Source organism: Cottoperca gobio, chromosome 10 (assembly GCF_900634415.1).
Source record: "Cottoperca gobio chromosome 10, fCotGob3.1, whole genome shotgun sequence".
In the NCBI taxonomy this organism is placed as follows: domain Eukaryota; kingdom Metazoa; phylum Chordata; class Actinopteri; order Perciformes; family Bovichtidae; genus Cottoperca; species Cottoperca gobio.
Genome location: NC_041364.1, coordinates 26706805 through 26719556, shown reverse-complemented (window position 1 = coordinate 26719556; position 12752 = coordinate 26706805). Strand labels below are relative to the sequence as shown.

The 12752-nt window shown below is 42.8% G+C and overlaps 1 pseudogene; it reads left to right on the top strand.

Annotated features, from left to right (window-relative positions):
- The first annotated feature begins 1928 nt into the window (after positions 1-1928).
- LOC115014271 (uncharacterized) lies at positions 1929-2825 on the top strand (annotated as a pseudogene).
- Positions 2826-12752: the final 9927 nt, after the last annotated feature.

Sequence of the window (12752 nt, the reverse complement as noted above, 5' to 3'; positions counted from 1 at the left end):
TTAAATCTCTACGGTCATAATTTCTGGTAAAAATAATTACATCTGAGCTGTATTTGATTTTTATTAAAATAGGCTGAATGTGTGACTCACTAGGGACATTTTAATCTTTTTAATAACTTTGGCTGTATTAATGCATGGCATACATTTTGGTAGTCATGCATTATATTTTGTTTGTTAATGTGCTGCTAGAGAGATAGCAATCCCCCCTTGTGTCTTTCTATGTCCCCCTCTTTCACACACACCCACCCACTCACACACACATGCATGCACATGCACGTGTACATGCAGGCTTTCAAAATCAATATAATATAATATACTATACCTCCTAGGTGCAGTACATTCTGTATACAAGTTACAGTATGTGCTATTGAGCTTTGAAGTTGTGTGTGTGTGTGTGTGTGTGTGTGTGTGTGTGTGTGTGTGTGTGTGTGTGTGTGTGTGTGCGTGTGTGTGTGTGTGTGTGTGTGTGTGTGTGTGTGTGTGTGGTGGGGTGTATCTTTGTAGGGTTAACATTCTGAATATCAATACATATTTACTAGTTATGGTGAGGACTGAAGTTGGTTAAAAGTGGAAAATAATATTAATATATACTACTTTTATGGTGGTTTTAGGAAAGGTAAAAAAAACTAAGAACATCTGACACATTGACATATTGTTGCTAATCATTGACATATCCCACAGCTGCTCTAGGTTAACTCAGTTAATGTTGTTTTATTCTTGATCACAGCAGCTAGTTAACTTCCCAAATTAATCATCTTGTTGATAGCGCTGCAGCCTCACTGCGAATAACACTCGACTCTGTCGCTCCTCTAAAGAAGAAGATCATAAAACAGAAAAAGAAAGCTCCATGGCTTAATTTACAAATCCGCAAACTAAAACAAAAGTCGAGAAATCTTGAAAGTAAATGGCGTTCCACTAAATTGGAAGAATCTCGTTTAGTCTGGTTAGATCATCTTAAAACGTATAAGAAGGCTCTCCGTAATGCCAGAGCAGCTTATTACTCTTCCTTAATAGAAGAAAATAAGAACAACCCCAGGTTTCTTTTCAGCACTGTAGCCAGGCTGACAGAGAGCCACAGCTCTACAGAGCCTTCTGTTCCTATATCTCTCAGTAGTGACGACTTCATGAGTTTCTTTAACGATAAAATTATAATTATTAGAGACAAAATTAATTTCATCCTGACCTCAATTGGTAATGACTTAACTTCAACTGTTGGAATTTTAAAAACATCTGTAACTCCTGAAATATATCTAGACTGTTTTACTCCAATCAACCTTAACCAACTAACTTCAACAATCTCATCGTCTAAACCATCAACCTGTCTTTTAGACCCGATTCCAACTAAACTGTTTAAAGAAGTTTTACCCTTAATTAACACTTCGTTATTAAATATGATCAACCTGTCTCTATTATCTGGCTACTTACCAAAATCCTTTAAAGTAGCTGTAATAAAACCACTTCTTAAAAAGCCTGGTCTTGATCCAGAGGTTTTAGCCAACTATAGGCCGATATCTAACCTTCCCTTTCTCGCTAAAATCCTTGAGAAAGCAGTCACAAAACAGTTGTGTGACTTTTTACATAATAATAGTTTATTTGAGGTTTTTCAATCTGGATTTAGAGTTCATCATAGCACAGAGACGGCACCGGTGAAAGTTACCAATGACCTTCTATTGGCATCAGACAAAGGACTTGTCTCAGTTCTTGTCTTGTTAGACCTCAGTGCTGCTTTCGACACTGTTGATCATGACATTCTACTACAAAGACTGGAACATTGTGTTGGCATGAAAGGAACCGCACTAAGCTGGTTCAAGTCCTATTTATCTGAGCGATCTCAATTTGTACTTGTTAACGATAAATCCTCCATGACAGCCAAAGTCAGTCTTGGAGTTCCGCAGGGTTCTGTACTTGGACCGATTCTATTCACCTTATATATGCTTCCTTTGGGCAATATTATAAGGAACCACTCTATAAACTTTCATTGTTATGCGGATGATACCCAATTATATCTATCAATTAAACCAGACGAAACCAATCAATTGGCTAAACTTCAAGCATGCCTTAAAGACATAAAAACTTGGATGTCTAGCAACTTTTTGATGTTAAACACAGACAAAACTGAAGTTATTATACTTGGCCCTAAACGCCTCCGAAACGCATTTTCTAATGACATAGAAGCTCTGGATGGCATTAACTTGGCCTCCAGCACCACTGTAAGGAATCTTGGCGTCATCTTTGATCAAGATCTGTCGTTTAACTCCCACATAAAACAAATCTCAAGGACTGCCTTCTTTCATCTACGTAACATTGCAAAAATAAGACACATCCTGTCTCAAAATGATGCAGAAAAACTAGTCCATGCATTTGTTACTTCAAGGCTGGATTACTGCAACTCATTGTTATCAGGTTGTCCCAAAAAGTCGCTTAAGACTCTTCAGTTGATCCAAAATGCAGCGGCACGTGTATTGACTAGAACAAGGAAACGGGATCATATTACTCCTGTATTAGCTGCACTGCACTGGCTCCCGGTAAAATACAGAATATAATTCAAAATCCTTCTCCTGACTTACAAATCAATTAATGGTCAGGCTCCAGCATATCTTAAAGATCTCATAGTACCTTATAAACCAACTAGAGCATTACGCTCCCAGACTGCAGGGTTACTTGTGGTTCCTAGAGTCTCTAAGAGTACAATGGGAGCCAGAGCCTTCAGCTATCAAGCTCCTCTCCAGTGGAACCAGCTTCCAGTTTGTGTTCGGGTGGCAGACACACTCTCCACATTTAAGAGTAGGCTAAATACTTTCCTTTTTGATAAAGCTTATAGTTAGGGCTGGCTCAGGTTTGCCCTGGATCAGCCCCTAGTTATGCTGCTATAGGCTTAGACTGCCGGGGGACACCTCCCTGCTCTCTTCCTTCTCTTCCTCTCTCCTCCCCTCCCCTCTCTTCTTCTCCCTCTCTATCTGTATGCATTTATGTAAATGTATGTTACTAACTCACCATCCGGGGTATCATCCCCGGAGTGTCTGTCTCTCATGTGGCAGGTTGCCACTGATAAAGTTTACGTCAGAGTCAGGAATCGTGGCTGCGCCTGCTGCCCTGAATCCTGCTGGACACCGGGAAGCCTTTTTGACATGGATTCATGGATTGTATTTGTACTATGTTGTTTATCCTGTACATACGACATCTATTGCACGTCTGTCCATCCTGGTAGAGGGATCCCTCCTCAGTTGCTCTCCCTGAGGTTTCTTTTAGGAAGTTTTTTCTTGTGCGATGCGAGGGTCTAAGGACAGAGGGTGTCGTAACCTGTGCAGTCTGTAAAGCACACTGAGACAAATGTATAATTTGTGATATTGGGCTATACAAATAAATTTGATTTGATTTGAAATTTGAAGGAGAAAAGATGGAGTTGATGGTGGACACAGGGAGCATAAATGATGTGTTCCTGTGATGGGTTGGTCATACAGTTTCCAGGACAATGCATGGACATTACCAGGATGATCAAAGAATTATGGTAATAGCTGCCAGCCCAAATCGAGAAATGGAAGAGATCACAACAACAGTGTACTGGAACCGCCTGTTAACTGATGAACAAGATGCTCCAGGAGTTCAGAAGACTTACATGGAAAGGAAACCCTGGATCAACACTTTGGGTCCATATGGTCCTCCACTTGACCCTCTGCATTGCACCTACAACTACTTACCAGTACCAACGAGCCTGGCAAGAAGAAAAAGACAGAATGAGAGAGCAATTGATGGTCAAAGGCATTTATATAGGACCTCAGTGTGTGGCTGCATATTGTGCTCTCAAGAAAGAACAGCAACAATGGTATGCACTGTTGACTGAAGCCGTGCCACATATCACGTAGTAGAGATTTGTGAACTTCACCAGAGATACTGTCACTGGACTGCATGAGCAATTAGAGAAGACTAGCCTGATGACACAACAGAACAGAATTGCATTAGACATGTTGCTAGCTGAAAAAGGGGGTGTCTGCAAATTGTTTGGATCTATTTGTTGTACTTTCATCCCAAATAACACAGCCCCAGATGGATCCATTACCAGAGCTTTGGAAGGACTCAACAGACTCAGCAAAGAGCTAGCATCAAACAGTGGGGTAGAAAATTACTTCATAGGCTCCATGGAGCATTGGTTTGGTCAGTATAAGATGTTGATGTTGAGTATTCTGTTGATCATACCGATAATGATAGGTATATTAATCCTGTGTGGATGCTGTTGCATTCCATGTATCCGCACCCTGACCACTAGACTGATCACCACTGCCCTGACCAAAGAGAGAGAGACAGAGAAAGGTCAATTTTTTATGCAAGAGGAAACCAAGTTACTTATAGACCAGGGGTCGGGAACCTTTTTGGCTGGGAGAGCCATAAAAGCAAAATATTTTTTTATGTATTTCCTTGAGAGCCATATATAAAAATATATAAATTTGAATGCAACTTTATGCGTGCATTTTTTAAGAATAACACGTCTCCGATTACTAATAGCATTATCAGTGTTTCATTGAACATGTGCTTTTTTTCTTAAATAAACTAAACGCTTACGTTATTTATCTAATTTATGTGCACGTTTCAGTGTTTACTGCACGGGTGTCAAACTCAAGGCAATTATATCCGTCTCGCGAGAAAATATCATATGTCTGTCATAACTGGCCCACCGGTTTTGGTAATTACATCAATGCATGGCACAACCACGGGAAAAGACATTTGAGGAAGTATCTAAATGTGTGAATGAAATGAAAGTTTTTGGAAAGCAAAGGGAAAGACACCACAGATCTCTGGGACGAAAGTGGCGATGTGAGCTGGACTGTTTGTGCGACATAACGAAGCATCTCACTGTTAAACCTGCAGCTTCATTGCCGTGTGATCACGGACATGTGTGATGCAGTGAGAGCGTTCTAAGCCGAGCTTTCTGTGGGAGACTCTGATGCAGAAGGAAACTTTGGTCACTGCGTGTTTCCAAACACTGACAAACCATCTCCACCGCGCATTCTGCTCATAAACTGAGCGCATTTGCCGACTTTGCAGCTCAGAAATTTAAATGAACTGCTCAGCAATCCGTTTGCAGTTGACTTAAATATGTTCCATATCTTTTTGCACTTTATCCAATATGTGTATCCTATTCAATAAATGTGGACCGTGTTTGGCCCTCCCTGTGATTGAGTTTGACACCCCCGGTCTACTGCTTGCTTTGTGCAGTTTCTCCTCTGCTCGGTTTCGCTTAGGGCGGGGCTCCGCCCCCTACGCACACAAGCGTGAACACACCTTCACCTACAGCCAGAGACAGAGCGGAGGAAAGGAGAGGGGAGAACTAAAAACAAATCCGCTGCTAAATGTTTTTACTTTAAAATGACATAATATAATTATTTATTACTTGTTAATCATGTTAAAAAATGTTAAACGAGCCATATTGCATTATCGAAAGAGCCATATATGGCTCGCGAGCCATAGGTTCCCGACCCCTGTTATAGACTATGATATAGGGCAGGAACAAGACAGCCTGGAGGAAGATGATTTTGTGTGAATAACTCCACAAAGTGTTCATTGCTGCCATACCTAAGCCACTGATTATACTGTAGTCACAGTCTCTCACAGTCGTATATAGATATTACAGTCTTATACAGACATTAACAGTTTACTGATATCTACAGTCTTCTACTGATGTTAAAAGTTTACTGATATTTACAGTCTTTTACTGGAAGTGTTTTATTATTATTAATAAATTATCATTATTATTAAATTATTATTTATTATACTGAAGCTAATTGTCTTTATACTGGAATAAAAAGTGAAGTTCTTTCTTGTTATACTGAAGGTATTCTTTATTAAAGTTGATATTTTCTACCAAAGGTACTTTTTATGATTGAAATAAAAACCAGAGCACTAAGAATTCATTCTTGTATACTATATGCTGAATTTGTGCACCACTTGGTGCCTTATGTTTACTGGATATTATACACACCATAAATGGTGTGTAAAGGGGGAATTGTGAAGTAAATTACTCCTGGTTGTATTAATCCACACTTGAAAGACTATCATATGTATTTGTCTAACTCAATCAATATGTATTTCTGCACTATTATATATTTTCTGCACTGAATGTATTACGAGCACAATATTGAATGTAAACACAGTAGGAACACTTTCCCTTTAAGAGAACAGCGATCACTTCCTGACTGCTGACCAAGGAGCGTGTTGGCGCCAACGGGGACCAATGAGGAGAAGGTCAACGCCTTTTCCATGTATTTCACGATCCTTTGTACACACTTGAGCAGAGCCGTCAGACAGCAACCTGGGGGTTTCTTAGCCATTCAGTCTGTGGAAACGGTAATGTGATTAGTGTTCTCAGCTGAGAAGTATTTTCCTTGTTTGACTTATCACGTTAATAAATATATGGATTTAACTAGAAGATTGCTGTTTTGATTCGACATTCAAGCTCTGAGTTCTTCATCTTTTTCCTCAACAGTGGTGATGACACCTGATTACGTCAATCGGAGTGCACAAAAATTAATGTGGAGCGGTGTGTAGATATGCAATGACAATGTCGGACTCCGTAGTATTCTCTGGTTCCCTGCCAAATCTAACAAGTGATGTCATCTTTCCGTCGCTGGAGGTGTCCAGATAATGATGAGGGGTTACAAAGTTTATTACTGAACCTAATCCATGACAACCCGGAGTTAATGACAGGAGACAGAGTTTTACACACTTCTCTGTGCTTCCGTCACCCGCTCAAAATCACCATAGTGACTGTGTCTGCCCGACGACCGCTGAAATTAATAAAATCAATGGTAAACAGAAGTGGAGTTGTACAAAAAAACCTAATAAAAATTAACACCACCGCTGCAAAAGTGCAACTACATAGAACACACATTTAGTTAAATGTGGGCGCTTTTCAGATCAGATCTTTGTCATCTAAAGCTGGACTAGTCGATGTTCTGAATTATTATCTGAATTCTAACAATTCTTATGGAGTTTAGTCCTTAGTAATTATTGTAGGTGACTTTAATATTCATGTGGATAGTGATAGTAACATCCTTAATACTGCGCTTATCTCATTATTAGATTCAACTGGGTTCAGTCAGAATGTACATGAACCAACTCTGGCATATGCTATTAAAATTTAATATTTGTTAGTCTTTCCACATAATGCTCTTCTGTCGCTTTACCCCACCGTTGTGACGAAAAGACAGCTGAGCCAGAAGAAAAAGCTCTCGATCTACCGGTCAATCTTCGTTCCTACCCTTACCTATGATCATGAAGGCTGGGTCATGACGGAAAGAACGAGATCGCGGGTACAAGCGTCCAAAATAGGTTTTCTCAGGCGGATGGCTGGCGTCTCCCTTAGAGATAGGGTGAGAAGCTAAGCCATCCGTGAGAGCCTCTGCTCTTTTGCGTTGAAAGGAGCCAGTTGAGGTGATTTGGTCATCTAGTAAGGATGCCACCTGGGCTCCTCCCTAGGGAGGTGTTCCAGGCACATCCAGCAGGGAGGAGACCCCGGGGAAGACCCAGGACTCGGTGGAGAGATTATATCTCCTTAATGGCCTGGGAACGCCTCGGGATCCCCCAGTTGGAACTGGCGGATGTGGCCCGGAGAAGGAAAGTTTGGGCTTCCTTTCTGCTGCCCCACGACCCGAAGTGGTAGACGATGGATGTATGGACTTCCTGTGAGTCCGGACCTTCTTGCCAACACCTTAACTTTAGTACAATTAAATAGCTATTGGAGTCAATGTAAATTTAAATGTACAAAAGGAAATTCACCGGAGATTAACAAAGGTCAATGCAATAGAGTTTATTCTTTAACCTCTTAACGGGTGGATGGTCCTTGATAGTTTTGTATTTTCAGAGAGGTTGTATCTTGCCCTGTGTTGTTTACAGTCCGCCATGATGGAGTTGTTACGCAATGCCACATATTGTTCGAAAGCTTAGAATCTCGACTATTTAGTGAGCAAAAAAGTTTTGAGATCAAAATCACAACAGCAAGTACAGTAGGCATTTCACACAAGCAAGCAAACTTACAATCAAACCCATAACTTTGAGCCAACTCACCTATGAAGTCTCATCATAATCCTGTAATCAGTAATAATAATAAAAAACACTTCCTGTGTCATTGCAGAGGTCCTATAGATCATTTCCAGTAAAAATATATCCATCTTGAACATCGTCACATTGATAAAAGCCCATGAACAGCTGTTGCAATCTTTGAAATCAGCTGATCGATGTTTTTATTTTCGCGATGATAAAGGCATATATCAAGCTATTAGCGATATTTTGATGCTTGCTAACCAGATGCCAAACTCTGACCTTTCGATTGACACTTCTTTTACCTGCTGTTGTGATTGTACACATGGTAAGAGGTTAAAAAGCCAGTCTTGATCCAGAGGTTTTAGCCAACTATAGTGTCACGGTCTCATCTGTATCCCTAGTGTTTCCCTGTCCATGTTTTCCCTGTCTCTTTGTGTGTGTGTGTGTGTGTGTGTGTGTGTGTATGTGGCATGGCCGCGGCCTAAGACTTCAGCAGCTGATCTCATTCAACTCATCAACTCCAGTCTGCTCACCTGTCTACAATCAACTCATCCCAGCACAGTTTATCTACCCTGGTCTTCCAGCTACTCATTGCCAGATTGTTGTTTCAACTACCCAGGTAGCTTTGATCTCGGCAGCTCAGTGAGATGCTATCTGAGTTTACCTTGCTTTCTGTGTGTAACCAGACTTCTTGCTCTTCTCAGGATCACTACATACCTTGTCGTTCAACTCCTCTGTTTGCCTGTCTGTCTACCCGCCTGCCTGCCTGCCTACCTGCCTGCCTGCCTGCCTGCTTTGCCATTTTCTCTCACCATTTGTTCACTGGGGAAGACTCCTATAATAAACTATTTTAATATACTCTATTTCTAGATTCTGGTGTCTGGGTCTCCCCTGGACGTACCCATAACAGAACAATCTGGCCAACATGGACCCAGCAGGCACAGACTCGCTCCCGGCTCTCCCCTACCTTCAAGCCGGCTATTCAACCTGTCCCGACCTGAGTGGAAGGCCATGGAAGCCTACATCCTGGACTCTCTCGCGGCTGGTCTCATAAGACCATCTTCATCCCCTGTGGGAGCAGGCTTCTTTTTTGTGGCTAAGAAGGACAAATCGCTTTGCCATGTATCGATTATCGGGGTCTAAACAACATCACTATTAAGAACAAGTATCCCCTGCCCCTCATCAATTCAGCCTTCGACCGATTACATGGAGCTACCGTCTTCTCCAAGCTCAACCTCAGGAACGCTTAGCATTTGGTCCGCATACGGCAGGGGGATGAGTGGAAGACGGCATTCAACACCCCCCATGGTCGTTTTGAATACCTTGTGATGCTATTTTGACTCACCAATGCCCCCGCCGTTTTCCAAGCTCTAGTGAATAATGCCCTCCGAGACCTGCTGAATCGTTCTGTTTTTGGTTTGTTTTGTTGTCTGGATGACATTCTGATTTTTTCCGGCACTTTGGAGGAGCATATACAACACGTGCAACAAGTTCTCCAAAGGTTCCTGGAGAATAAATTGTTTGTGAAGGCCGAGAAATGCAAGTTTCATGTGGATTCGGTGGACTTCCTGGGGTACATTATCGAGAGGGGGCTGGTTAGGATGGATCCAGAGAAGGTTCAAGCAGTGGCTCAGTGGCCCCAACCTACCACTCGGAAGCAGCTTCAGCGCTTCCTGGGTTTCGCAAACTATCGCCGGTTCATTAGGGACTACAGCCGGGTTGCCGGACCTCTCAATCAACTCACATCCCCGGCAGCATCCTTCTGATGGACTCCTCAGGCTGAGGCTGCATTTATAGAGCTGAAGAGACGGTTTACGTCAGCTCCGGTCCTCATTCATTCCGACCCAACTATGCAGTTCATCGTCGAGGTGGATGCCTCCAGCACCGGAGTAGGGACAATTCTGTCCCAATGCTCTACCATGGACCAGAAGGTCCATCCTTGCACCTTTTTCTCCAGACGCCTGTCTGGGGCTGAACAGAACTATGATGTCAGCAACATGTAACTACTTGCGGTCAAGCTTGCGTTGGAGAAGTGGAGACACTGGTTGTAGGGGACCGAGCAGCCGTTCGTCGTCTGGACGGATCACAGGAACCTGGCTAACATTCAATCCGCCAAGGTGACTAAATTCCTGGCAAGCTTGCTGGGCATTGTTCTTCGGCAGGTTCAATTTCACACTGACTTTTCGTCCAGGTTCCAAGAACGGTAAACCTGATGCCTTGTCCAGACTGTTTTCCATTGACCAGGATTTGGTCGCTCCTGATACTATTTTTCCATCTTCCAGCATAGTGAGCATTGTTACATGGGAGATAGAGGGAGTTATCAGGAATGCTCAAAAGGATCAACCTGATCCTGGTAATGGTCCTAATAACCGTCTGTTTGTTACCGATTCTGTGCCCTCCCAGGTTCTTCAGTGGGTTCATGCCTCTCGTTTTGCCTGCCACCCAGGGGTTAACCGGACACTTTCCCTACTTCGGCGTCACTTCTGGTGTTCTTCGATGGAGTTTGATTCCCGTGCGCCCGCAGCAAGGCCTCCCACCAGGCTTCTACCGGTTTGCTTCGGCCCCTCCCAGTACCTAGTCGCCCGTGGAGTCACATAGGTTTGGATTTTATTACTGGTCTGCCACTTTCCCAAGGTAACACAGTCATTCTCACTATCGTGGACAGATTTTCCAAGGCTTGGGTATGAAGCTCCCTATGAAGCCTTCGAGACTGTCGGTCTCCTGGTCAGCTATGTGGTCCGTCTACACTAGGGGTCACTAACTGACGGACCGCAGTCCGGGTCCGGACCCAGACGCCGACCTATCCGGACCCGGACCTATAATCAATAAATTATTAAGGGATTTTCAATTTTGACGGGTCGTTTCTATTTTAACCGGCGCAGCTTTTTTCGTTTTTACGGCACTGGTTTAGCGGTTCAGGAAACTCACAGACCAATTGCATGCAAGTTAAGACATGTCACGTGATGCTCCTCAGCCAATCAAATTCCAACCGGCAAACATTGCGACTCTGAATACAGACAGATGAGAGGCCAGAGGCGATTAGTGATTAGACAAGTTAGCAGGGAGAGAAGACTGAGAGATAAGTGAGCCGGAGACAGGGAAGAAATACAGACGAAAAGACGAGTCAGCGGCAGACAGAGACAGAAATACAGACAAAAAGACGAGTCAGCGGCAGACAGAGACAGAAATACAGACAAAAAGACAAGTGAGTGGCAGACAAGGAGAGACAAATAACCACACATGGCGCTCTCTAAGAAGAGAAAATTGGACAGCGAAAACAGAGTTTTCAACCCAGAATGGACAGACTCATTTATGTTTATCCTTCCAACTGGGAGCACAAAACCAGTGTGTCTCATATGTTCAGAGACTGTGGCGCTCATTAAAAGTAAACGCCACTGTGAGGCAAAACACAAAGTTTTTGACCAAACACACCCAGTCAAATCTGAAGTGAGGTCACATAAAATAAGCAGTCTCAGAGCCCAATATAATCAATCCACCAGGATCCTGACCCATTCATTCACTGCCCAATAACTTGCTCATGAATGTTCCCTCAGAGCTGGTTGGATTTTGGGTCAACACAAAAAAACATTTACTGATGGAGGGGTTGTCAAGGAGTGCATGACTGCAGTAGCTGAAACTTTGCTTGAGGAAAAACAAAAAGAAGAGCTTTGTGACAAAATAAAGCAAATATCCATGTCAGCATCATCAGCCACAAAGAAAAGTGAAATATTAACCCAAGATGTGCTAGCCCAGCTGGATAAAGCCCTTCATAAGGCACCGTGAGTAGGCTTAGCTGTAGATGAGTCCACTGATGTTTCTGACAATGCTCAGCTGTTAGTTTATGTATGTTTCTTCAACAAAGACAACAAAGTGTTCTGTGAAGACCTGTTAGGTGTTACTCCCCTTCAGACCAGTACAAGAGGAGAGGGCATCTACCTGGCTATTAATGAGATGTTGACAAAGCGAGGAATAGAGCCAAAACAAGTGGTTTCAAAAACCACAGATGGAGCCCCTGCCATGATAGGGACTGAGATAGGAGCTGTGGCAAGAATGAAAGAGGACAATCCTGAGCTCATCTCTTACCATTGCATAATTCATCAATCTCTCCTGTGCGCCACCCTGTCAGATGAGCATGCTGATGTGATGAACACAATGATAAAAATTATAAATGTTCTCAGGGAATCCTCTTCCTATGAGCATCGCATGCTCAGGGAATTCCTCAGAGAAGTTGATGCAAATGCTGATGATCTTTTGCAGCACAACAATGTGAGATGGCTCAGCAAAGGCAGGGTGTTGGAGCGCTTTTGGTCCATCAGAAGGGAAGTAGCGGCGTTCTTGTCAGAGCTGAGTCTGTATTTGGGTCCTCCCCTGTATCACATCGTGACAGAAAACACAAACCGGGGAAGACTCGAGGTAGCACGAGGAGAAGTACAAAGAAGCACGAGGGGAGCAATGGAAACCGAGTAATGCAACTTTTCTTGTGGCTCAACACATAGATTACACTCGCCATGCTGTCCTGCTGCTCTGCACTTCGCTAGTAGGTTCAGCATTCATTAACTACCATACCTTTGGTGTATTTCTTTTGAAAACTCAATTCATACAGATTAGCTGCTGGACCACATGTTGTGTATATATAGGAGATACATGTGCAGTCAACTATGTTCTCCACTGACCACTAAAATACGTTTATTGAATTAGGATTAAGCATTTCTTTAAAT